This window comes from Eptatretus burgeri, chromosome 15 (genome assembly GCF_056783735.1).
Source record: "Eptatretus burgeri isolate ZD-2024b chromosome 15, Ebu_testis_v1, whole genome shotgun sequence".
Lineage (NCBI taxonomy): Eukaryota > Metazoa > Chordata > Myxini > Myxiniformes > Myxinidae > Eptatretus > Eptatretus burgeri.
The window spans coordinates 6,755,769-6,779,611 of NC_140975.1; the positions used below are offsets into that span (position 1 = coordinate 6,755,769).

At 45.0% G+C, this 23,843-nt stretch overlaps 1 protein-coding gene and 1 pseudogene across 2 annotated transcripts in view; one reads left to right on the top strand and one right to left on the bottom strand.

Annotated features, from left to right (window-relative positions):
• Positions 1-252: 252 nt before the first annotated feature.
• Positions 253-1,723, bottom strand: LOC147011418 (general transcription factor II-I repeat domain-containing protein 2B pseudogene; annotated as a pseudogene).
• A 10,366-nt stretch (positions 1,724-12,089) lies between these two features.
• The window catches only part of KLHL32 (kelch like family member 32), a 71,915-nt gene continuing 60,161 nt past the window's right edge, over positions 12,090-23,843 (top strand). For both annotated transcript variants that reach the window (XM_085857870.1, XM_085857871.1), the window contains exon 1: positions 12,090-12,242. The gene's annotated coding sequence lies outside the window, so the exon portion shown is untranslated. The remainder of the gene's footprint in view (positions 12,243-23,843) is intronic.

Below are 23,843 nucleotides of genomic sequence, written 5' to 3' on the forward strand. Positions count from 1 at the left end.
TCAGGGGGAATCTGCTTGAGATAGCAATTGGCATGTAGATAAGACCACACTCACATGACTGGGTGAGCTCGGCCAAAGATAAGATCCGTCACGTGATTGCCTCCCGGCACGGTACTCGCTCGTGCCAACGACCTCAGTCTTTATGGTAGGGGTGGGGAACCTTTTTCCTGGCAAGGGCCATTTCGATTTTTAGAACATCCTTCGAGGGCCATGCAAAATTATTGGACACATATATATATATATTGGACTCACCTAATGCGATGACTGGAACTGTTTCTCTTTGGCGAGGTGTTTGGTGTCAGGTGGTAGTGATGATGATGCTACTCGCAGCTGGTTTTGCAGATTTGGGTCAGTCAGTCTTGAGCGGAACCGAGTCTTTGCAAGAGTCAGTTTTGAAAAGAACTGCTCACAGCTGTAAGTCGTCCCAAACAGTGATGCAAACTTCAGTGCATGTCTCCTCAGAATGGGAAAATCCTCAGCACGTACATACAGTTTGTAGAACTCGAGCAAAGGGAGCTTGTTGTACCTAGCTTTGAGCTCGTCATTGCTTTGCAGCTCAATGATTTCGTGTTGTAGGTTGTCAGGCACATCAGCTGGTTCCACCTTAAACGGCGTGGGAAATATGTTCAGTTCCCTTTGTTTATTTTTCATGTCCTGGAACCTCTCTCCAAATGCCTGGAGGAGTTTTGCACACTCAGCAGCATATTCAGATGTCACAGCAGGCTTTTGTTCTTGCAGAGTGGGAAAGTGGACAGTGTTTCCCCTTTCCAGTTGCACTTGCCACAACTTTAGTTTAGCTTCAAATGATTTCACATTTGATTGCAGAGAGCTGAGAAGCTGGTTCGGACCTTGGAGCTTGACGTTCAGCTCTGACAGGTACTTGGTAATATCCACCATGAAGCCCAAATCAAACAGCCAATTGCTATCACTCAGTTCCATGACAGGTTTCCCCTTCATCTCCATGAACTGTTTCACTTCTTCTCTCAGTGAGTAAAACCGTGTGAGCATATTTCCGCGACTCAGCCACCGCACCTCACAATGGTAAACCAGATCTCCGTACTCTGACTCTGGTTCACTCAGTAGCTCCTTGAACTGGTGGCTGTTCAGCCCTCTGCTTTTGATGACGTTTTTGGTGGAAACGACAGTTGTCATCACATTTTTGAGCTTCAGGGACTGTGCACACAGATTATCTTGGTGTATGATACAGTGGCATACAACTAACTCACTTGGATCGAGACTGAGACGACTCATTTATTTTTTGACCAATGCAGTCAATCCCTTTTGCGCACCAGCCATGGCTGGGGCTCCATCCGTGGCCAGGCCACTTAACTTGTCAAACTGCAGTTCGAATTTGTTCATAGCCAAAACAACTTGCTCAAACAAACCCTCACCTTTGGTGGTGCCATGCATGGCTTGCAAAGACAGCAACTCCTCGCTCGTATCAAACTCAGCTGTAACCCCCCCCCCCCCCACACACAAAAATGGCTAGTTGGGCGGTGTTTGTTATGTCCGTTGTCTCATCGCAGGCTAGAGAGAAAAACTGGAAATCTCTTGCGGTGTCCTTCAGTGTTTTCTCAATATCTTGTGGCATTTCAGTAATCCTATCTGAGACGGTTCTTCGAGACGAACTGACACTTTGGAACAATTTTACTTTCTCCGGTGCGAGCAGCTCCACAGCGGCAACAAGGCACTCCTTCACAAATTCTCCTTCTGAATGCGGCATCAGCTTCTTCGCGATTAGCTCACTCACCACAAAACTAGCATGCGTAGTGTTGTCTCGGTCAGATTGTGGTCTTATGAAAACGGCTTGTTGAGCACCAAAACTCCGCCGAAGAGCGTTAACTTTTATCCAAGTGCATTTGTCCTTTCAACTCGTCCAGTTTAGCATGTTTCGAGCTGTAATGATGCTCGAGGTTGGAGTTTTTCATCACCGAGAGGGCTTCCCGACAAACTAGGCATACTGGCTTGCCTTTTACTTCCACAAAGAAATAATCGTTTGCCCATTTCTCTTGGAAAGTGCGACATTCCGCATCTACCTTTCTTTTCTTGTTAGTCGCCATGTTTGCATATACTGAATGAAATGATGACATGAGATTACGCGATCACACATTACGTTACACTAGTGCTGCATTCACTGACCCTGAACGTGAAACAGACAGATGACAGCTGTCCGTTTTTAGCTGTCCGTTTAATGTATTTTTTTTAGGAAAAAATAATCGCTGTCTGGAGTTTTTTTTTTGTGTTGTATTTCTGAGGTTGCTTTTGTTTATTTTTATGAATTGCCTCGTGGGCCGGATCAAACGGTCTCGCGAGCCGTATATGGCCCGGAGGCCGGAGGTTCCCCACCCCTGCTTTATGGTAACGTGGCTGTGGGGGAAAAATTTATATTAATGTATTTTAAATTGCAACAAATGGAGTTTCAGAAATGTAACTTCTATGCTGCAAATTGAATTGGCTGTCATTTCTGGCCAAAAGACTTTTGCCCTAAATGATAAGAAATGTGTTGTTCTGGAGCAGAGTGACCGAGCTGATAAATGAACCTTTGCTTAGAAAATGTACGAAGTGGCTTTTCGTCTAAAAGACACGTCTACAGTCTGGGTGAATATCCCCCAACCTCTCTCTCATGGAAGTATAAAATGCTTTGAAATCTAAAAGTTTGGAGTACGAGCACGTGAGGAAGTATAGTTTCTCAGTGGCTCGTACTCCTTGGAACTGACCAAGTACCAAGTTAGAATAAAACTCTCTGATGTAATGTAGAAGTGAATTGAATCGGGTTGGTCTAACTGTTAACTAAAGTAAGAATAAATGAAATAGAACCAAATAATATTGCAATCAATGGGGATTCTTAAGTTCATTGTACAACGGTGAGAAGTGTATGGTGTATAATTAGGAAATAAATTGTTTCACAAGGAAGGACTTGTGTGGACATCAGTTTTATCAGTGTCGATAGGGTTTTTTTGTAGGATTTTATAATCAAATCGGACAAACGTTAAACTCTGTCTGAAGTCAAATAGGATTCCACAATCGACCAGTTTGAATCCTTCAGGAGGACAACGATCACAACAAGGTGGGTTAAAAAAATCCACATCAGTGGCCCTGGATGTGGGTTCGGGCAGGAGCTTCCTGAGACGCGTTATTGCTGTGGTGGCTTTGCGACCCACCGAGTTCAGATCGGAATTATCCGGACCGACCGGGCGACCATCGCAATAGATACTGTATATAAAACCAAAAAACATGGGTGGATGCTGAACCCTCATCGAGGTGAAGTCTCCGTCAACCCAGTTGAATATTTCTATGAATTACGTACTGTTTGAACGTGAGTTGGACCGCATGTCTATGAATTGCTTATTATTCGACCTTGACTATGTTTTAATTACGGACTATTGGTAACATACCTTTTAGACATGTAGACCTTTCGAGCCCTTACACCTTTTACACCCTTTTAAGATCCTATAAATGACTGAAGACCTTTACAACCCTTAAGAACCCTAAAACCCTCAACACTCCTCATGAAACGGAAAACCAAGAAGGAACCCAAATAAGTAAAGAGGAAAGATGGAGTCAGGAGGAGGAACCTGGATAGGATTAGGGTTTTAGCCACTACTCCACTATTCTCAAACCCATCCAGGCACAGCCAAGTGAACCTAACGGAAAAAAAATTTCTCCAAGAATTCACTTCTTGGAGAGATAGATAAAGAAAGAGAGGAATAAAGAGTAAAAGAAATGAAAGAGATGAAAAGCAAGAATTAGAATGAATAAAGAGAATTGTGAAAAAGGTAGAAAGAAGTATGAAAGGAACAAAGAACAAAGATGTCGGGAAGAAACTAGACAGATAGATTTCAGCACTTACTCCCCAGGCTCAAATGCAGCAACATGTACAAGCTACCAGAGGTCCGTCAACGGGGAAGCACAGTGTATACTCGACAAAGCATACAAAAACAACCATACGTACCCAACGTGTGGCCCTAAATGGAGTTCTTTCATCCCCTCTTATCCTGTCCTGTTCTTTCATCCTGTCCAGGTAGGGTTCTGGCCCTGTTCTTTTTCTGGTTTTCATCAATGATCTCTCCGACTCTCTGGAAAATCCTCTTTATCTCTTTGCTGATGACTTCACCCTCTGCTGTACCATCTGTCATCCCTCAGACCGGCAAGTAGCAACTTCTTCACGCTCTGCAGATCTGGATAAAATCACAAACTGATTCAACATGTGGAACATGTCTTTCAATCCTGACAAATCTCACACTCTCACTGTGTCTCTCCAAAAGGACTGTTGCAAGCTTCTTGGTCTCACTATCTGCTATGATCTTTCCTGGGAAAGCCAGTCGCCGACTGGGAATCCTCCGTTGTGCAAAGTCCTTCCTTGGAACACCTGAGCTCCTGACCACATACAAAGCTTTCATCCGCAGCCTGATGGAGTACTGCTCTCCTCTCTGGGCTGGTGCTCCCGCCTCTCACCTTTCTTGGCTTCACTCTGTTGAAACCAAGACATTTAGGATCATTGGTATCTCCCGTGATGAGGCCGAGTCTTTGAGTCTCTCACCGCAGGCAGGTCAGTGGTCTTTGTTTTCTAACGTCTCTTCTCCGGCCTCGCCCCCCCCCTCCCCTCCCGCTCTATCTGAAGTATGTCCCTCCCATATTTCTGCAGGGTGCTCAAGGTCCGCCAGCAACCCCCTTCTGATAAAACTACCAAAATCAAGAATCACTGCTCACCTTCACTCTTTCATTCATCTTTCTTCTCACCTTTGGAACAAACTCCCACAGTCTCTTCAATCCCACTCTTCCTCCCAGGCCTTCAAAACAGCTATTCACCACCATCTCCTATCTTCCCCCATCCAAAACCACAATCTTTTCTACCCCCGTTAATCCATCCCTAACACACCTCCTTCAAATTCCCTGCTTTCGTTCCTGAAAATCCCTGTCATGTAAAGACCTGAAAGTCCATGTAGTGTCCATCTTGTTTACCCTGTGTACCCCACCCCATCCCTTTCCCACCCCTCTTGTCTCCTGATCCCCTTTACGTTCTGTGTTATTCCTCACACGAGCCTCAAGATTTTATATAAAAATAAAAGACCCCAATGACCATTTAGAACCCTAAGACCATATACACCCTTTAGACCTGTAACTACTGTTTGAACATCCCCTTTTGACCTTTAGACCCCTTATACATTTTAGACACCTTAGACCCTTAATACACTGCGACACCTAAGACCCCTCAGACCCTTTGAAATCCTTATACACATAGGCACTTAAGACCTAGTAGACCCTATAAACCCTTTTAGACCCCAAATACCTCATCGACCCTAAATAACCTTCAGACCCATAACACCTGCCAAAACCCTGGAGACCCTATACATCCCGTTGGACCCCTTAGACCATATATACCCATACGACCCTCTATGACCCTGTAGACCCAGTTAGATCCTTTAGACCTGTAACTACTGTTGGAACATGCACTTTAGACCTTTAGACCCCTTTGACCTTTTAGACCCATTGACTTTTTAAGACTGTATATCGCTTGCTCCATTTAGACAGTTGTATCCCTTTCCCCCCTTAGATGCCGAAAGACATTTACACCTTTTAGACCACTTAGACCCCTTGACTCTTTGACCTTAAAACCCATTAAACCCCTTTAGACGCTACCCACTATTGAAAAATATCCTTTATATCGTTAGACCCATTAAAACCCTTATAGACTATTATAGACCCCTATAGACCCTTTTGACCACTGAGACCCTTCAGACCTTTACACCCCTTAGACACCTTTGTCCCTTTAGACATACACCAGACAAACATCGAGAAAATTTTCTTGCAGTATACAGACTGTACTTTTCTCAGCAAATAATGCATAATCTCCTCCCACCTGGAGGAGGGATGCGAGACAATGTGGAGCAGAATTTGCATATTGGGTCACTGAATTGGTTCACGAATCAAAACTTGCAAGCCAATTGTTTATTCAAATTTCACAAGTATCATGCTATGCACAACATCTTTCTTGTTTGTTTGTTTGTTTGTTTGTTTGTATCTGCTTCAAACACTAAAAAAACAACTACTCAACCAAATCTAACCAAATCCATTAAAATCCATCCAAATTTTGCATGTTGGTGCCTGGTATTGGCTTAGTGGTGAAGGTGGCTGGCTTGGAACCTTAGGGTCCTGAGTTCAAGCTCCTGTTTTATCGTTGAATTAACACCAGGTGGGGTTCATTCAGCCTGTCATCCTTCTGAGGTTGGTAAAATGAGTGCCAGTGTGCCGGGGTAATAACCATTCGGGGTAACCTGTGTTGGAGTGGCGACCCGTCCAGGACTGTACTCCTTGCCAATGAAACTGCCTCGGCAGCCCGATGCGCCTTCACAGTATGAGAGGAATGGAATTGTATTATTTGTATGTTGGCATACCAAGTTTGGGTTCTGTCGAGGGAACATAGCTGGGAGAGGGGAGGTGGACCCAAAGGGGGGAGGGGAAGACCCCAATTCTCTCGATGTAAATATGTATTGTATAGCGCGTGTCCGGTTTTACAAATCATCATCTTATATAAAGAAAGTTCAAACAACTTGATAATATGCATTAAGGTGATGATGAAATCTGAGTTAGAATGATTCGAAATTTTAAAAAAAGTTTCATTTCGCTCATTTTAAGCGGAGGTTCAAACCAAAGCAAACAACACTGAGCTTCCCAGCGAAGCGGAAGTGATTTTTTAGATCCTCGTGGAGGATCTCTAAAGTCTTACTCACGTTGTTGTTCTTGATCTTCTTCTTGTGGACTTTTTTGTTTCACAGCCTCCAGTTTTCATCGAAACTTCCTGAAACTTGGCATGTATATGTAAACATACCCCGCGCAGACAGTAACCATCTCCGATTTTGAAAATTCCTCCTAGAAAGAAAAGTTATGACGTCAAAATATCTCCGCTAGTGGGAATCGCCTAAAAAATATCTCCGAAACTAGGCAAGCTTTTTGAATTCTGTTTGCGGGAATCGAACAGGGCATTAGCAGAGATGAATTACCGCACATATGACACATCACTATGACGTCGTATCAATTTTTATGACGTCATTCCTATTTTTTGACTTTTTTGTTTCACAACCCAGAGTTTTCATCGGATCTTCGTGAAACTTGCCATGTACATGCAGAAAGCCCAAGCGCAGGCAGTAACCATCTCCGATTTTGGAAATTCTTCCAAGAAAAAAAGTTGACGTCATAATATCGCCGCTAATGGAAATCGCCAATACCATTATCTCCAAAACTAGGCAAGCTGTTTGAATTTTGTTTGCGGGAATCAAGCCGGGCATTATCACAGATAATTTATCGCAAACCTGATACATCACAATGACGTCATATTCGTTTTTATGACATCATTAAGAGGACAAGGATCTTAGTTCATTTGAGCTTGTTTTTTCTAGAGCTACATATAAGTTGCAAGGATGGTTGATGAAGATGGGTGGAATTAATTGCAAGATGTCCTAGAGGTAGACACACTCACCTCTAAGCTGTCTAGTCAGTGTCTGAATCCCAACCCAGCTCTAAACTTATCCCAGGCCTTCACAGGCAGGGTCAGAGTGACTTATCAATGTTTGTGCCGGGCCTTCGGATGGAGGTTAAGCGGGCACCTCGTTTGTCAGAATTCGTCAGTGGACGTTAAATATCTCACGGTGTCCTTCGTGAAGAGGTGAGCTATCGCCGGCACTCTGAACAAATTACAAATTCTGCCGTAACCAGCAGAGGGCATTGTGTCAGTGGCACAGCCGCGTCGTCAGCCAATGATCCATCCTGCAGCCTTGTGACGCGTACAAATGACTGAACTTCCTTTTCTCCAATAGATTCATCTCAGATCACCAATTCTGATTCAGACCAGGTCACTCTACTTTGGACATTCTGCCTCTGCTCTCCCAACGATGGATGGATGCCCTCAATGTCAGACATAAGATCAGAGTCGTCTTTCTGGACATATCTAGAGCTTCTGATACAGTCTGGCATCCTGCCTTGCTCGCAAAACTCTCTACCTATGACATCCACAGCCAACTTCACACATTTTCCTGATTTGCTCCACTCTCGTAGCCAACGAGTGCCTCTCAAAGGAATCTTCTAATCTCCTATCCCTGCCGATGCTGGAGTGCCCCAAGGCAGCGTTCTGGGCCCACTCGCATTCCTATATCGCTGACTCTGGAAAATCCCCTTCATCCATTTGCTGACGACGTGACATCCCTCACCCTTCAGATAGACATGCAGCAGCCTCTTCCCTTTCTCCAGACATTGATAGAATCACAAGCTGGTCAACCACTTTCATTCCTCTTTTTTTTTTCCCCACCTCTGAAACAAACTCCCACACTCTCTCTTCAATCCCATTCTTCCCTCCAGGTCTTCAAAACAGCTGTTCACCACCATCTCTTATCTTCCCCCATCCAAATCCTCGATCTTTTCTACCCCCGTTAATCCACCCTAAACCCACCTCCTTCAAGTTTCCTGCTTTCCTTCCTGAAAGTCTATGTGGTGTCCATCTTGTTTACCCCATGTACCCCATCCCATCCCTCTCCCTTCTACAGATCTCCTCATGTCTCTGTTCCCCACTGTTGGTGTGCTTCGCTCTCCCAACCCTCTTGTCTCCTGCTCCCCTTGTTATACGTTCTGTGTGTTAGCTCTTATACGAGCCTCGACATCACATACAAAAAAAACACTTGACCTGTCTTCCAATCCTGACAAATCTCTCGCTATCGAAAAAGACCCTCAAACCCCCCCCCCCCGTCCACCGCCTCACCCACAACCTTTTTTTCCAATCCTCTCGAGGAAGTTCAGTCACTCAAACTCTTGAAACTCACTATCAACGATGATATTTCTCGGACAAACCGCAGGCACAAATAACTAATTTAACATGTTAACTAACGTGGTGTAAAAGACAGTGCATCAACGGCTCTAAACTTAAGAAAAAAAAGTTTTTTTCTTTTCTACAGCCTTTAAAACCTTTATTTTATTTCAATTGAATTATATATTTGAATACTATAATGAACTGGAAGGGTACTCGGTAGAGGGCGTACCTCCGCCACGCAATGCCTGACCCAATAGATGAATAGGACATATTGGGCCCAACACTTTTTGAGATATCGTGCTGTATATCGTTTTTGGACCTATCTCTCAATGGTGAAGAATCACGTCAACAAATTCTAATAGTGGGATAAGGATCTTCACCAAAATATAATCAGTTCGGCCTTGTCACACACACAACCTCACCACCAAATTTCATCTGGATCCATCCACAACATTTTGAGATATCCTGCACACAGACAGACAGAAACAAACAAAGAAGAAGAAGATGTCGTGCAGAGCACGATACTTGCACAATCCATAAAACAAATTTGACCTTAAAAATAATTGGTGGTTGAAGTCAGTGACCAAATATGTAACTCCGCGTCAAATTTCAATTGAATCGGATTAAAATTGACAATTTTAGAAATTTGGCCTATGTGGACCTTTAAAATAATTATCTCGTTGAATTCAGTGAACTCAAATATAAATCCTATTCAAATTTCAAGTCAATCAGAGGAAAATTGAGGATTTTAGAAATCTCACCTTAGCTGTTGACCTAGGGCCAATGTTGACCTTTTGGTTGATGTTGACATCAAAAATAATTGGTGGTTGAATTCAGTGACCCGAATAGCCAAGGAGACTGCTTAGGCAGCACCAACGCTCTTCACAAAGTATGGTCCTGATGGATGGATGGATGGATGGATGGAAACATATATTACATTGTCCCCTTTAAGATGGACAAGAGTAGTGAAGAAGTTATTATTACATGAGCAAATAGTACGGAGCATAAAAGTTCCCCCCCTCTCAAAAATAGGACCGTGTGTCCTGAAGTTCACCTGGATCAGGAGCAAGTCACTCAACCCCCCCTCTCCCCTCCCTCCCCCGCAGACCCCCTAAGATCATGAATTTTTAGCTGCGTTGCGTAGCGAACGCTGGCTCTAAGAGAGCTCCGCGTTCTTGTTCTTGTTGTTATTCTTGTTCTTCTTCTTGTTCTTCTTCTTCTTCCTGTTCTTCTTCTGGTGAAGACAAAACCTTTCTGCAGGTGAGAATAGGGAGTGAAGCAGGGAGGCCACATGGAGGTACCTGATCCCCTAAACGCACCGGATGCCCTGGAGGCACCGGATGCCCTGGAGGCACCGGATGCCCTGGGGCCACCGGATGCCCTGGAGGCACCGGATGCCCTGGAGGCACTCGATGCCCTGGAAGCTCGCATAGCAAGGAGATTGACTGGTGGAATGACGCGGCTCTCGGACACATTTGTCCTTGTTTTTTAATGGCGTGGACAAACTTTGGTACATCACGGGTGATGAAGGCTGTGGTCAAGTTTCATCTAAATGGTGGGTAGTTTCAGAGAACAGAGCAAATACCTATTTTGGTGGGCAACCCACCACCCTGTAGACCCCCTTAATGAGCGCAGATTTTGATGCGGTTAATCCACCTTCGTTAGTCATCAGATATGAAGCTTGTGGCCAAGTTTCATCAAAACCATGTGTTTGGTTCAAACGATAATGACTGAAGTGTTTGCAGACTCACTCACTCACTGACTGACTCATTCACTCACTTATGGACATTACTGATCACATAAGATCACCTGACTAAAGTCCAGGTGAACTAATAATCATGAAGATCACTGGTCAAGACCATCCTGCTTGCCCAGAAAAGGAAAGTTTTCATATGAACTGCCATCATGGATTCCATGACCTTGTTGATGATGATTGGAAGTAACCTGTGATTGGTCTGGAGTTAAGGGATACCTTTTTGCACCTTTTGAATGTTTTCACCGTCTCTCCTTGTTTGTCTGTATTTGTCTGTTTTTATCTATTTTGTCTGTGTTTGTCCGTCTAGAGTTATGACGAAACAAGGTGAACGAGTTCGTTAGGTGACAAGAACAAGTTCATTCGACTTTGGTTCAGGTCCGGATCCAGATCTGATCTATCAGTGGATACAAAACATCAACTGTTCAGCCTGGCAGAGGTACTGTAAGTAGGTGTGTGTGTGTGTGTGTTTGTGTGTGTGTGTGTGTGTGTGTGTTTGTGTGTGTGTGTGTGTGTGTGTGTGTGTGTGTGTGTGTGTGTATGTGTGTGTGTGTGTGTGTGTGTGTGTGTGTGTGTGTGTGTGTGTGTGTGTGTGTGTGTGTGTGTGTGTGTGTGTGTGTGTGTGTGTGTGTGTGTGTGTGTGTGTGTGTGTGTGTGTGTGTGGGTGTGTGTTTCTGTGTGCTTCTGTGTGTGTGTGTGTGTGTGTTTCTGTGTGTGTGTGTGTGTGTGTGTGTGTTTCTGTGTGTGTGTTTGTGTGTGTGTGTGTTTGTGTGTGTGTGTGTGTGTGTGTGTGTGTTTCTGTGTGTGTGTTTGTAAAATATTCCTCTATCTTTGAGTATGTTATAAATTTACCCACACTCCCTAATGTTATTCAATTAATGCCCAGCTCTTTGCCACGTCATGCACTTCAAGGTTCTTCGTGTTTGATGGCCTTTCCCAGGGGCGGCACAATGCGCACGTGCGCTCTCTGCGAGCGTGGTGGGCCCGCCCCTTCATTATTTTAATCATTTAATTGGTTTCGTCTCGCTTTTAACGATCTTCGTGCTGCTCTCCAGGACATCTTACTCTCTTTTAATCTCCAAGTCCTTTTCTAATCCTCTTAATCAAACAACTCGTCCACATGTCGTGTTTCCTCAGTCTCTTCACTTTCCCTCGGCTCCTCCCCTCTCCCACGGCTCATCCCCTCTCCCTCGGCTCATCCCCTCTCCCACGGCTCCTCCCCTCTCCCACGGCTCCTCCCCTCTCCCACGGCTCATCCCCTCTCCCACGGCTCCTCCCCTCTCCCTCGGCTCCTCCCCTCTCCCACGGCTCCTCCCCTCTCCCACGGCTCCTCCCCTCTCCCTCGGCTCCTCCCCTCTCCCTCGGCTCCTCCCCTCTCCCTCGGCTCTTCCCCTCTCCCTCGGGTCCTCCCCTCTCCCACGGCTCCTCCCCTCTCCCTCGGCTCCTCCCCTCTCCCACGGCTCCTCCCCTCTCCCTCGGCTCCTCCCCTCTCCCTCGGCTCCTCCCCTCTCCCACGGCTCCTCCCCTCTCCCTCGGCTCCTCCCCTCTCCCACGGCTCCTCCCCTCTCCCTCGGCTCCGTCTCTATCCTCTTCCGTTTCGTCTCCTTCCTCAATTCCTAAAGTTCTTGCGATTGTTGCTTTAAAATAAAACCTACGAGAGGACGTCGAGCTGTGGACTGTCGAGTCGTCGCTGTGAGTTTGTTTATTTATCACAACATTCGATCCGTGCCCAGTCACGCTTTGTTTAAATGTTCACCGCTACTTTCAATCGTCAATCATCATGATCATCGTCCATGGTGTTGGCTTAACAGTTAGCATGGCTCATTTAAAATCTTAGGGTCTTGAGTTCAAGCCCCATACTCCGTTGAATTAACACTAGGTGGGTCGACTCAGCCTGTCATCTTTCTGAGGTTGGCAAAATGAGTATCAGCTTTTTGGTAACAGGGGCACTGCATCAGCAACACTGCTGCACTCTGAGAAAATGATGCAGCCAAGCAACCACAGGCTGGACATGAATAAATACAAGCATCATCATCAGTTTGTGCTGCTGAAGCATTTTCTGGACAAGTGTTATGTTTGGTGGTATTCTTCTCTCATTTCTCAATCCTATTCTCATTTTAATTTTTTTTTCTCACCTGTATGGATGTCACCTTCACTCTTTCATTCCTCTTTTTTTCCCCACCATTGGAATAAACTCCCAAACTCTCTTCAATCCCACTCTTCCCTCCAGGTCTTCAAAATAGCTGTTCACCACCATCTCTTACCTTCCCCCATCCAAAACCACGATCTTTTCTACCCCATTAATCCACCCCGAACCTACCTCCCTCAAATTCCCTGATTTCCTTCCTGAAAGTCCCTGTCGTGTCCATATTGTTTACCCTGTGTACCTGCCCCATCCCTCTCCCTTCCCCAGATCTCCTCATGTCTCTGTTCCATATTATTTTTAGATCCTCATAGAGGATCTCTGTCTTACTCACGTTGTTGTTCTTAATCTTCTTCTGGTGGACTTTTTTGTTTCACAGCCTACAGTTTTCATCGAAACTTCCTGAAACTTGATGTATATATGTAAAAATACCCCGCGCAGACAGTAACCATCTCCGATTTTGAAAATTCCTCCAAGAAAAAAAGTTATGACGTCAAAATATCTCCGCTAATGGAAATCGCCTAAAAAAAATAATTATCTCTGAAACTAGACAAGCTTTTTGAATCCTGTTTGCGGGAATCGAACAGGGCATTAGCAGAGATGAATTACCGCACATAGGATACATCACTATGACGTCGTATCAATTTTTATTACGTCATTCCTATTTTTTGACATTTTTTCTTTCACAACCCAGAAGTTTTCATCGGATCTTCGTGAAACTTGCCATGTATATGCAGAAAGCCCACGCGCAGGCAGTAACCATCTCCGATTTTGGAAATTCTTCCTCGAAAAAAAGTTGACGTCATAATATCGCTGCTAATGGAAATCGCCGATACCATTATCTCCGAAACTAAGCAAGCTGTTTGAATTTTGTTTGCGGGAATCAAGCCAGGCATTAGCACAGATAACACTGGGGAACAATTTTTTCTTATTATCTGTTGCATGAGATTTTTCAACTTATTCTATGTATTTTTTCAATGCTGATTTAAAATCTGAAATCGGTTTTCCTCTACATGCTCTTGTTTTCACGCAATTTGAAACTTGTGATTTTTGCAAAAAAGGACACCCATTGCTATTTTCACAAGGGATAACTTGAGAACTAGGGGTGCAATTTCGGACTTTAGTGGAAATATACGATGCCTAAACTGCTAAATAACTACAGACCGTATTCGTTTTGCTGCTAACGATTCGCTCACAATTTATTTGACATCAATTTTCTTTATCTTTATTGATATTTATTTATCTTTATTGATATATATTCTTTAACTTTATGTTTTTCTTTGTTTCAGATCTGATCATGGCTTCTTCAATAAGACATAAATGTGTAAATAATCCTGATGCATTCTGTTATGTATGTGGCTGCGACACACTACTACTTCGTCAAAAGCGCAATATAACATCGTTTGTAGGACGTGCCTATAAAGCCGATTTTGATGTTCCCCTTGGCGACCAAGACAAGAAATGGGCTCCTCATATTGTATGTCATAATTGTGAGGAAATGCTTCATGACTGGACAAAAGGAAAACGAAAGGGTCTGCCTTTTGGAGTTCCCATGGTTTGGCGAGAACCCAAGGACCACGTAACTGACTGCTATTTTTGCTTGGTCAACACAAAGGGTGTCGTCAAGAAAAACCGGCAAAAGATCTCCTATCCCTGTATTCCCTCAGCAATTCGACCTACTCCGCACTCTGAGGAACTCCCCGTTCCAGTCTTTAATGGTTTTGTCTTATCTGAAGATGAAGGCAGTGAACATGATCAGCAAGAGTACGAGGGTCATGATGACGGGCTTCAATAAATGGTTTCAGAATCCGAAGCCTCCTCATCTGATACCAAACAGTCATCAGCCCCTCAGCAGTTTAGCCAACCGGAATTGAATGACTTGGTGTGTGATTTGGGGCTCTCCAAGAAAGCAGCTGAGGTATTAGCCTCCAGGCTGCAAGAAAAAAACTACTTGACTACTCTGCAAATGTTTCGTATTTCCGAAAGCGGGACCAGATCTTTGTCACCTTTTTCTCAGAAGACAAGCAGTTTGTTTACCGCCACGATATCCCAGGTCTTCTCAGGCAATTAGGTGTTGCTTCGTATAATCCAACAGAATGGCGATTATTTCTGGATACCTCTAAGCGCAGCCTCAAGTGTATTCTCTTGCACAATGGCAATGTTTATGGAGCGGTTCCAGTTGGTCACTCAGTGCATTTGTGAGACCATAATGACATAATGGTCATTGACTTTCTCAAATATCATGAGCACAACTGGATCATTTGTGTGGACCTGAAAATGGTCAACGCTCTCCTTGGTCAACAGAAAGGCTTCACAAAGTTTCCATGCCATCTCTGCATGTGGGACAGCCGAGCTCGAGAAAAACTCTGAATCCAGAAAGAGTGGCCCGTCTGTGAAACTCTGGAAGCAGGCATGCCAAACATTGTGAATGACCCAATCGTCAGCCGAGAGAAGATCATTTTTCCCCCACTCCATATCAAGCTTGGCTTGATGAAACAGTTTCTTGAAGGCATTGAGTTCTGATGGTGAATGTTTTCAACATATAGTTTCTGCTTTTCTTGCTTTGTCTTTCAAGAAGATCAAAGCAGGTGTGTTTGATGGACCTCAAATTCGTGCCCTTGTATGTGATGAGGAATTTGTAAGGAAGATGAATGACAAGGAGAAGACAACGTGGCTGTCTTTCGTTGCAGTTATGCAAAACTTTCTTGGTTACAAAAAGGAAGATAACTATGAGTTTCTGTTTACTCGAATATTGTTGGCTTTTCATGATCTTGGGTGCAACATGAGTGTCAAGCTCCATTTCCTGAATAGTCACCTTGATCAATTCCCTGAGAACCTTGAGGCTGTTGAGGAACAGGGAGAGCGCTTCCATCAGGATCTCATGACGATGGAGGAGCACTGCCAAGGGCGATGGGACAAAAATATGATGGCAGACTACTGCTGGAGCATCAAACGAGATTGCCCTGTGGAAGTCCACAAACGCAAGAGCTACAAGCGCAATTTTTTTGCCTGAATAGGACCTATTTGAACTTTGCATTCCATCCTTATCAATTGTTCTGAATCACCTATCATCTTTATGTCGAAATAGATGTTAATTTAAATTTGCTTTTAATTCAAATTGTAACTTACAAATAAATGTTGATAATGGTGGATTGCAAAAAATCTCGAGCTTACAGAGAGAAACTAACTTCAGATTTGAATTCAGCACACTCAAATTAGGTAAGATCAAGTGCTGGTATCAATGCAACAAAAACTTTGGTCCCCAGTGTAATTTATCACAAACTTGATACATCACAATGATGACATATTCGTTTTTATGATGTCGTCATTAAGAGGACGAGGATCCTAGCTCATTTGAGCTTGTTTCCTTCCCTCTCCTGCCCTCTTGTCTCCTGCTCCCCTTGTTTTACGATCTGTGTGTTAGCTCTCATATGAGCCTCGACAGTGTATACAAAGATTTGAGATCAACCGGTCACGTCCAGAGAATCCGGATGATTGAAGTAGGGCCCATGTCCTGATGGGTACATCAATCTGCTTCTTCACACCACAATAAGAACAGTTTTTAAAGAAGTGAAAGACCAAATACTGCAATGGAGTCATCAGGAGAAACTTGGATAAGTAAAGATGGAGTCATCAGGAGGAACACCTGGATAGATACACCCCCATCATCCATCCATGGGACAAGCCTGGTGTTGGCTTAGTGGTTAGGGTGGCGGCTTGGGATCCCAGGGTCCTGAGTTCAAGCCCTGTTGGCCGCTGAATTAATATACACCAGGAGGTTGACTCAGCCTGTCATCCTTCCTAGGTCGGCAAAATGAGTACCAGTGTACTGATAAGGGGGACACTGCATCAGCGGCATATCCGCGTCCCAACCAATGATGCAACCAGCAGCCATAGGCTGCAAGAGAGAGAGAGAGAGATATATATATATATATATATATATATATATATATATATATATATATATATATATATATATATATATATCCATCCATGGGGACCATACTCTGTGCAGAGCGTTGGTGCTGCCTGAGCAGTCTCCTTGGCTATTGGGTACAATCCTGGACGGGTCGACACTCCGACACTCGATACCAGCAAGCTGGCACTCATTTTTGCCAACCTCAGAAGGATGACAGGCAGAGTTAACCCCACCTGGTGTTAATTCAACAGCCGAGTGGGATTTGAACTCAGGATCCTAGAATCCCAATCCCACCACCCGAACGATTAAGACAACACCAGGCATACATTCACCCCCCTCACTTTTGAAAGGAATCTATCATAATTGTTCCCATGGCATCCCAAAGACGGCAATCGTATTGTTACGGTTAGTACTCCGGATAACTCCAGACTAAGCGACCATGGCAGGCCTTCATCCCGTTAATTTATTGCTGGCTTTCACATCCAGAGCCATGTGACTGTACCGTAACAGGTGAAGTTTCTAGTATAAAGGAGCATCGTGCCAGCAGTCACGTAACAGATCTTTTTAATTGGCGAGTGTAACCAAGTCACGTGACCGTGATCTTATCCACAGCCCAATCTCTAGATCTGGGTTGTCCAAAATACGGCCCAGGGGCCAAAGTGCGGCTTGGCAAAAGTTTATATCCAGCCGCCAACCTGTATATGTATTTTTAGCTCACCTGGAAAATAGTTCTGTGTAGCTTATGGGATGGTGCGTCGTCAGTACGTCTACCCGTCTGTCCTTCTGTCCACTAATACTTGCAACTTCTTCTCTGAAACTACACATACGATTTCGATGAAACTTGACCACAACCTTCATCACCCTGTATGTACCAAAGTATGTTCACGACATTGAAAAAAAATTGTGGTATAAGGGGGCATAAAGGGGGGTTGCTCCCCACAATATGTATTTGCTTTCTTCTCAAACTAAACACACAATTCCGATGAAACTTGCCCACCACCTTTATCACCCATGATGGACTAAGGTTTGTTCACGACATAAAAAAATCGGGGTCTAAGGTGGTTTACATGGGGTGGACGGGGGGGGGGGGGTTGCTCCTCCAAATTTAAATTGTCATGACTCCAAGCATAAAGGACATCCAAGTGTGTCTGCAGAGCACCTTCTTCTTATTTGGGGACAATCTCTATGAGCGTAAGGTCATCCACATATTTCTACCTGTTATCACAACAAAGCACAGCATCATTGACCATTATAAAAAAACATAATGGGTCCGAGCTTGGTCCCCCGAGGGCCACCACACATCAGGATCTGGGATGATGATGTGGCATCATTGCAGCCAGAGTCTGTGAGTGATCAGAAAGAAAGCTGCATATGGTAGGGATGATCGCCGGGTCGATGTCAAGTTGAATCAACTTACGCACTGCTGTCGTATGGTCAATAAAATTATGTCGTATGGTAATCTGAGTCTCAGCAAACAGACGAACAAACAAACAAACAACCAGACAAACAAACAGACATCATGTCCTTCTACCTTCGGTGGCGTAGGTAAAAATTGGGGTCTAAGGGGTGATAGGAGGTGCCCCCCCAAATAGGTATTTGCTCTCTTCTCCGAAACCACACGCACAATTTCAATGAAACTTGACCACAACCTTCATCACCCATGATATACTAAAGTTTGTTAACGCTATTTAAAAAAATCTGGGGATTTATGGGTGAGGGAAGGGGTTACGCTCCCCCCCCCCCCAAAATAGGTATTTGCTCGAACATCGGTTCATTGGTACATTTTGAAAATTGCGTCCCACGTTGACTTCCTCCTCAGTATCATTATTGCATCAGGTGAGCGCCCAGGGGTATTATATATATATATATATATATATATATATTTTTTTATTCGCTCTTCCACAAGCCTCGATGGTGTATATAAAAAATCAAAGTCCAAGTCAAACATGTAGTTTCTAAAGCGCAGACAGTAAGGCACAAAGAAGGTAGGGCACAGCATCATGCGAGATGGCATACAGTCCTTTTAGTTAGGTATTCGGTCATTGCACGCATCATTTGCTTGGCCAAATAATCGACCTGGCTGGTCACGCAGCACATGAAGGACGCTCCTCGTGAAGGAACTGCCGCAACTCATGAAGGTTCATTCCTTGTTGTCTCCCCTTTTGTAGCTGCCATAGCTCTGGTCACCCATAATACTGTTGCGAATTCGCGCCCGCCGGCGTGCGAACGGCCACGTGACTCGAATCGCGGCACGTCGCCCACCGGACAGACATTTCCGTCGTGACCCTCTCGGACTAACGCCGGGAGCTAGTCATGGGTGGGCCTTTCGGCCTCACCACGATCGTGCCAATCGGCCACCCGCGTGGGATAGGGTTGTTCGCCAAACTCGACCTACCTAAGTACCCACGCGGAAGGTAGACCGGGCGATCGCACCTCGCCGCAGGTCGACCCCCGACACGGGCCGCTTAAGCGACCCGTTCCGTACTATCGGGATAACCGAGCGGTGTTATCGTCGGCCTCGACGGTTCCGATTAATTATTGGGCGTATTAAGCCCACGACCAACCCTTTATGTGAAGCAAGATGGAGATTCAATTAAAGAAAAGACGAAGCGAAACGGGAAAACAGTTCAACATGATGCACATTTATTCCGCGGCACACGGAAAGCACACATATACAATTAAAACAATTATGCACAAAAAGCAGATGTAACAAAAGAAACACAACAATGCAGATCTACAACCGACTATGCATACACACGGCAACACTTACACAGTTTTACTTCACCAGACTGGTGCCACACACACACACACACGTTTACATAGAAACAAAAGAAAAGGGCCACCCTCAAAGACAAGGGGGCAGACGGGGCCTGTGGGCCAATATTTGCGCGGGACCTGAAAGAGCGGTCAGGTCCGCGAGACCGGGTGGATCCTATCCGTGTCTTTGTGATGAGCCGCAAATGTGGCAGCGCGGCGGTGCCCCGACTTCATGCTCCTTCGCGGGTTTCGTTGGCACTGCTTGGAGTGGGGTGGGAACGGGGCCCCCCTTTCACACTATCTCAGCGCGGGGGAAAAAGGGGGGGAATTGTTGATGCTCTGGGGAAAGAGGATAGCTGGCTTGCTTGGGTCCCATGACAAGCGATTCCACCGCGACCTCGTCGCCGACCGCCGTCTTCTTTGCCTCGGACCCGAGCCCCTCGGTCTCTTCCCCAATTCTCCTCAGCCGACTGCAGCAAACCACCTGTACGCCCTCGCCTCCCGACTCCACTCCGCGCTCCAACCCGACTCTGCCGAAAACACTCTCCGCTCTTCTGAGGCCGACTCTGCCCAAACCGACTCGACCCAAAACTGACTCGACTCCGCGCTCCAAGCTCCAGGCTTACTCTCTCTGCAGCTCCCCGACAGACTCCGAACCCCGACAGACTGCCCTTTTGCCCCGCGCTCGGCGCTTTATAGTATGGCAGGAGAACCCATATGCAAATTTCCGGATCAGAACGAGCTCGGGGGTGGAGCCACGCTCGCCCATTGGACGGAGAAAAAGGGGCATGAGTCTCCCCTGATCCTAGAATTTGCATATGTCGATTCTACACCAACGCGCCTGGAGGCGGGGCCAAACTGCCCCGCACTTGCTGATTGGACGGATCAGAAGTGGGCGTGTATCATTCCTGATCCGAATTCTCCTCGGAAAGGCCGCATTTTGCACTCTCTGTTCGGCGCGCACCTTGTACGAGCCCAGGACAGCCCGATGCTCAGTGTTCACAGGTGGTGCGGGAATGGCGGTAGAAGGAGGAGAGGTGAAGGTGGTGGAGGGTTTATGGTGGTGGTTTATGGCCCTGGTGGTGCCAATTGGAATGGCGGTGATGCGATGTTTGTGGGAGCGAGTTGTGAACGTAAAGATCGTGGCTGTTGGCGTTGTTGTTGTTGTGAAGCGACGTTGTGGTTGGTGGTTGTTGTGTGATGGCGGTTGAGACGTGGTTGGTTCAAAATAAAGATAGAACAGAAAAACGGCTATCTCAAAGGGTCGCAGCTCGAATGAATCACATTTATTCCCTCTAAACAACGGGTTTGGGGCTAACTCCACATGTACTTACAGAGATATCTCACCTACGGGACCTGAATGGTGGTTTGCGAATTTCCTCAACCGCAACAATAATTATCAAAACAAAGATGGTGGCTCCCATCATTCCAAACAAGAAATGGAGAATTGATACTGAATGTCGAGTTTTCAAAGGCTCTTAGACCGACAATTTTTTTTTTTGTGCGAACACAACGGAGCCATATTGTGTCTGATATCTCAAGAGAAGATTACGGTGTTCAAAAAACATCAAGCAGTATTATTCTACAAAACATGCAAGCAAATTTGACGGTCTCACAGGTCAGGTGAAAACCGATCGAGTGAACTAGCTGAAACAAAACGTGACCATGCAATGATCTTTCTTTAATGCTGTAAACCAGAGTTCTTGGGTGGCGAACAAGATCATTTTTTTTGATAGCTGAAGCAATGGCCAAGAGATGAAAACCATTTTCTGACGGGGGAATTTGTGAAAGACTGCTTGGGCATATTTACATGTGTGGTATGTCCTGACAAAAAGTCGATGGTAGAGAAGATCGGCCTTTCACATCAAACCATCGTTTAGAAGAGTAGATGACCTGGCATTGAACATTCAAAATTCTCTGATCAAAAGAGTCTGGCTTTCACTTTTACAGTTCAGTGCTCGATGAAAGTACAGGTGAGTGATACGGCTCAACTGGCAATCTTTTTCACAACGAGTCACCAAAACTTTATAAGTTGTTGAGGAACTGCTCGGCCTTTATCCAGTGAAAGGTACGACAATAGACAAAACATTTTCGATGAACTAAACCGTGTCTTGGTCAAATTCAATCTTCCAGACAACAAACTTTGTGGTCGAACAACTGATGGAGCCCCTGTGATGACAGGCAAGGACAATGGATTCGTTATTCGGATGCTCAAATCGGTGCTCCATGAAGTCATCACGCAGCACTGCATCATTCACCAAGAACAGCTCTGTGTAAATACCCTGGAGATGAAACATGTGATGGAAAACGTTGTTCATACAGTTCATTTAATGAGGTCCAGGGGAGCACAATCGCATGATTCAAAGCCTTGCTTACAGAGGTAGAATCACACCATGATGATGTCGTTTACTTCAGCCATGTTTGTTGACTCAGCAGGGTGTCTACACTAGCCAGATGCCTGGTCACTGGCTGAAGAAATAAAAACCTTCATGACAAACAAAGGAAAAGATGTAAGCTTCATGGATGATGAAGAGTGGTTGAAATACTTGGGATTCCTCGTTCATATCACCAAGTATCTTGAAGACTTGAATGTGAAATTACAAGGAAAGGATCAATTTGTAAGGAAACTGTATGAGTATGTACAAACGTTCAGTCAGAAACAGCTGATGATAAAGAAAGTTGTCCATTTCACAACACTATCAACAAGGAATGTTCAGACAGTCGGGTCAGGTAAGGTATCGGAGAATGCGCCAGAGCAGCGTGTCGCCATGTCCACTTTCTGCCGGTACTCCAGGGGCCTCCGTCTGGCCATTCGCCAGGCAGATAACTGGCCCATCCCCATCTCCTTGTGATGCCGATCAACCTGCTAACTACGAGGCACGTGGTCGGCCCGTTGGCCTCCTCCACTCACGAGGCACCGTTACTGAGAGAAACTGGTGAGCAGGATCAGCGACAAGAAAACGAGCCACATCTCCATACAGCCACAGCTGACACTCACGGACAATACAGGTAACAAATTTCATCTTAGTCTCTCTCAGCAAATGAACATTGGACACAAAGTCTGACCAGTGATAACCAAGGGTTCTCCGAAGAGACCTGATACCGGAGTTAAGTCTCCATCTCAGATCCTTGGTCATAGTCCAAGTCTCACATCCATAGAGCAAGACTGGAAGGACAAAAGGGCTTAAAGACTCAGATTTTTGTCGTCCTGCATAAGTACCGACAGCACCACACCCCATGATCTAATGATTCCATGACTCTCCAGGCTGGAACCAGACGTCTGCTGACCTCTGGCTCACAACATGCAGAGACACGAATATCACTGCCAAGGTAAGGGAATCTCTCCGTGATCTCAACATTCTCACCACAAACAGGTACAGACGTTATGGCAGCATCTCAACTGTCATTCAAAGCCCGGATTTTAGCTTTGACCCAAGAGACCCGTAATCCCAGCGGCGCTATCTCCTCATTCAGCACCCCCATCAGGATATCCAGAGTCTCTGCAAAGATGACCGAATCATCTGTAAAATCAAGGCAACATCAAGGATGGTTGTCTTGAAGGCACTTCACAATTCTTCAGGAATTCCCAAAACACCCAGACCCCCCCTCCCCCCAGATCCCCACTCAACTTGTTAGCAAACTACTCAGCTACCCTCTCACCCTTGAGATAGATATAAATTAATTATTTTATCACCTTAAAGTTGATTTGCACTGCAATGATCTAGTTATGATTACTTTACCAGCATCTGCAGCAACAACAATAGATTCCAACCAAGTTTGACAGCCCTTCACTGCATTCATGGAAACAGGAGATTGATATATATCCAAAAATATCAAACAGCAAATTATTCACCAAATCAGAGTTACCGTTTATAGTATTCCTCAATATACTTACTGTAAATTATTTATTATAAAATCTTGTTCGACTGCAATGAGGAATGCTATTTGCCAACACGTCCACCACATCGTTCCCACATCTGCTGTGATGGAGCTTCTTTATAATAATTAAGCCTCGATACCATAGAAACGTAGAGTAATTATTCAGGTTTACCTGCTGGAGTTGGACTGTTGATCAGGTGTGAATGTCGCTACTATGCAACAAGAAAAGCTTTCTGGTACAAATGAGCTTGTGTTTTTAATTGTGAAATGCAAATCACGTTTGAAACTGAACCAGCAGTCGGAGGGATGTTTTGCGAAAAAGTTTGACATGTTTGGCTAATTCTGTCCAAACTGTGCAAACTAGTCTCCATCATAGTTCTTCACAGAGGTCTCGATGTTCTTTACAATTCCACATCCCACTGGCAGCAGCGGCCTCACTTTCTCCACTGTCCTGGGAAGGATCGTTGCTGGTCTTGCATGGGGAGAAGAAGTCTTTCGATCAATGCAAATCTCAAGTTCTCATTCTGTTTTCCCACACAGAACAACCTATGCAGTTCCACAATCAACCAATGGAATAAGCTTGGTTTCTTAAACC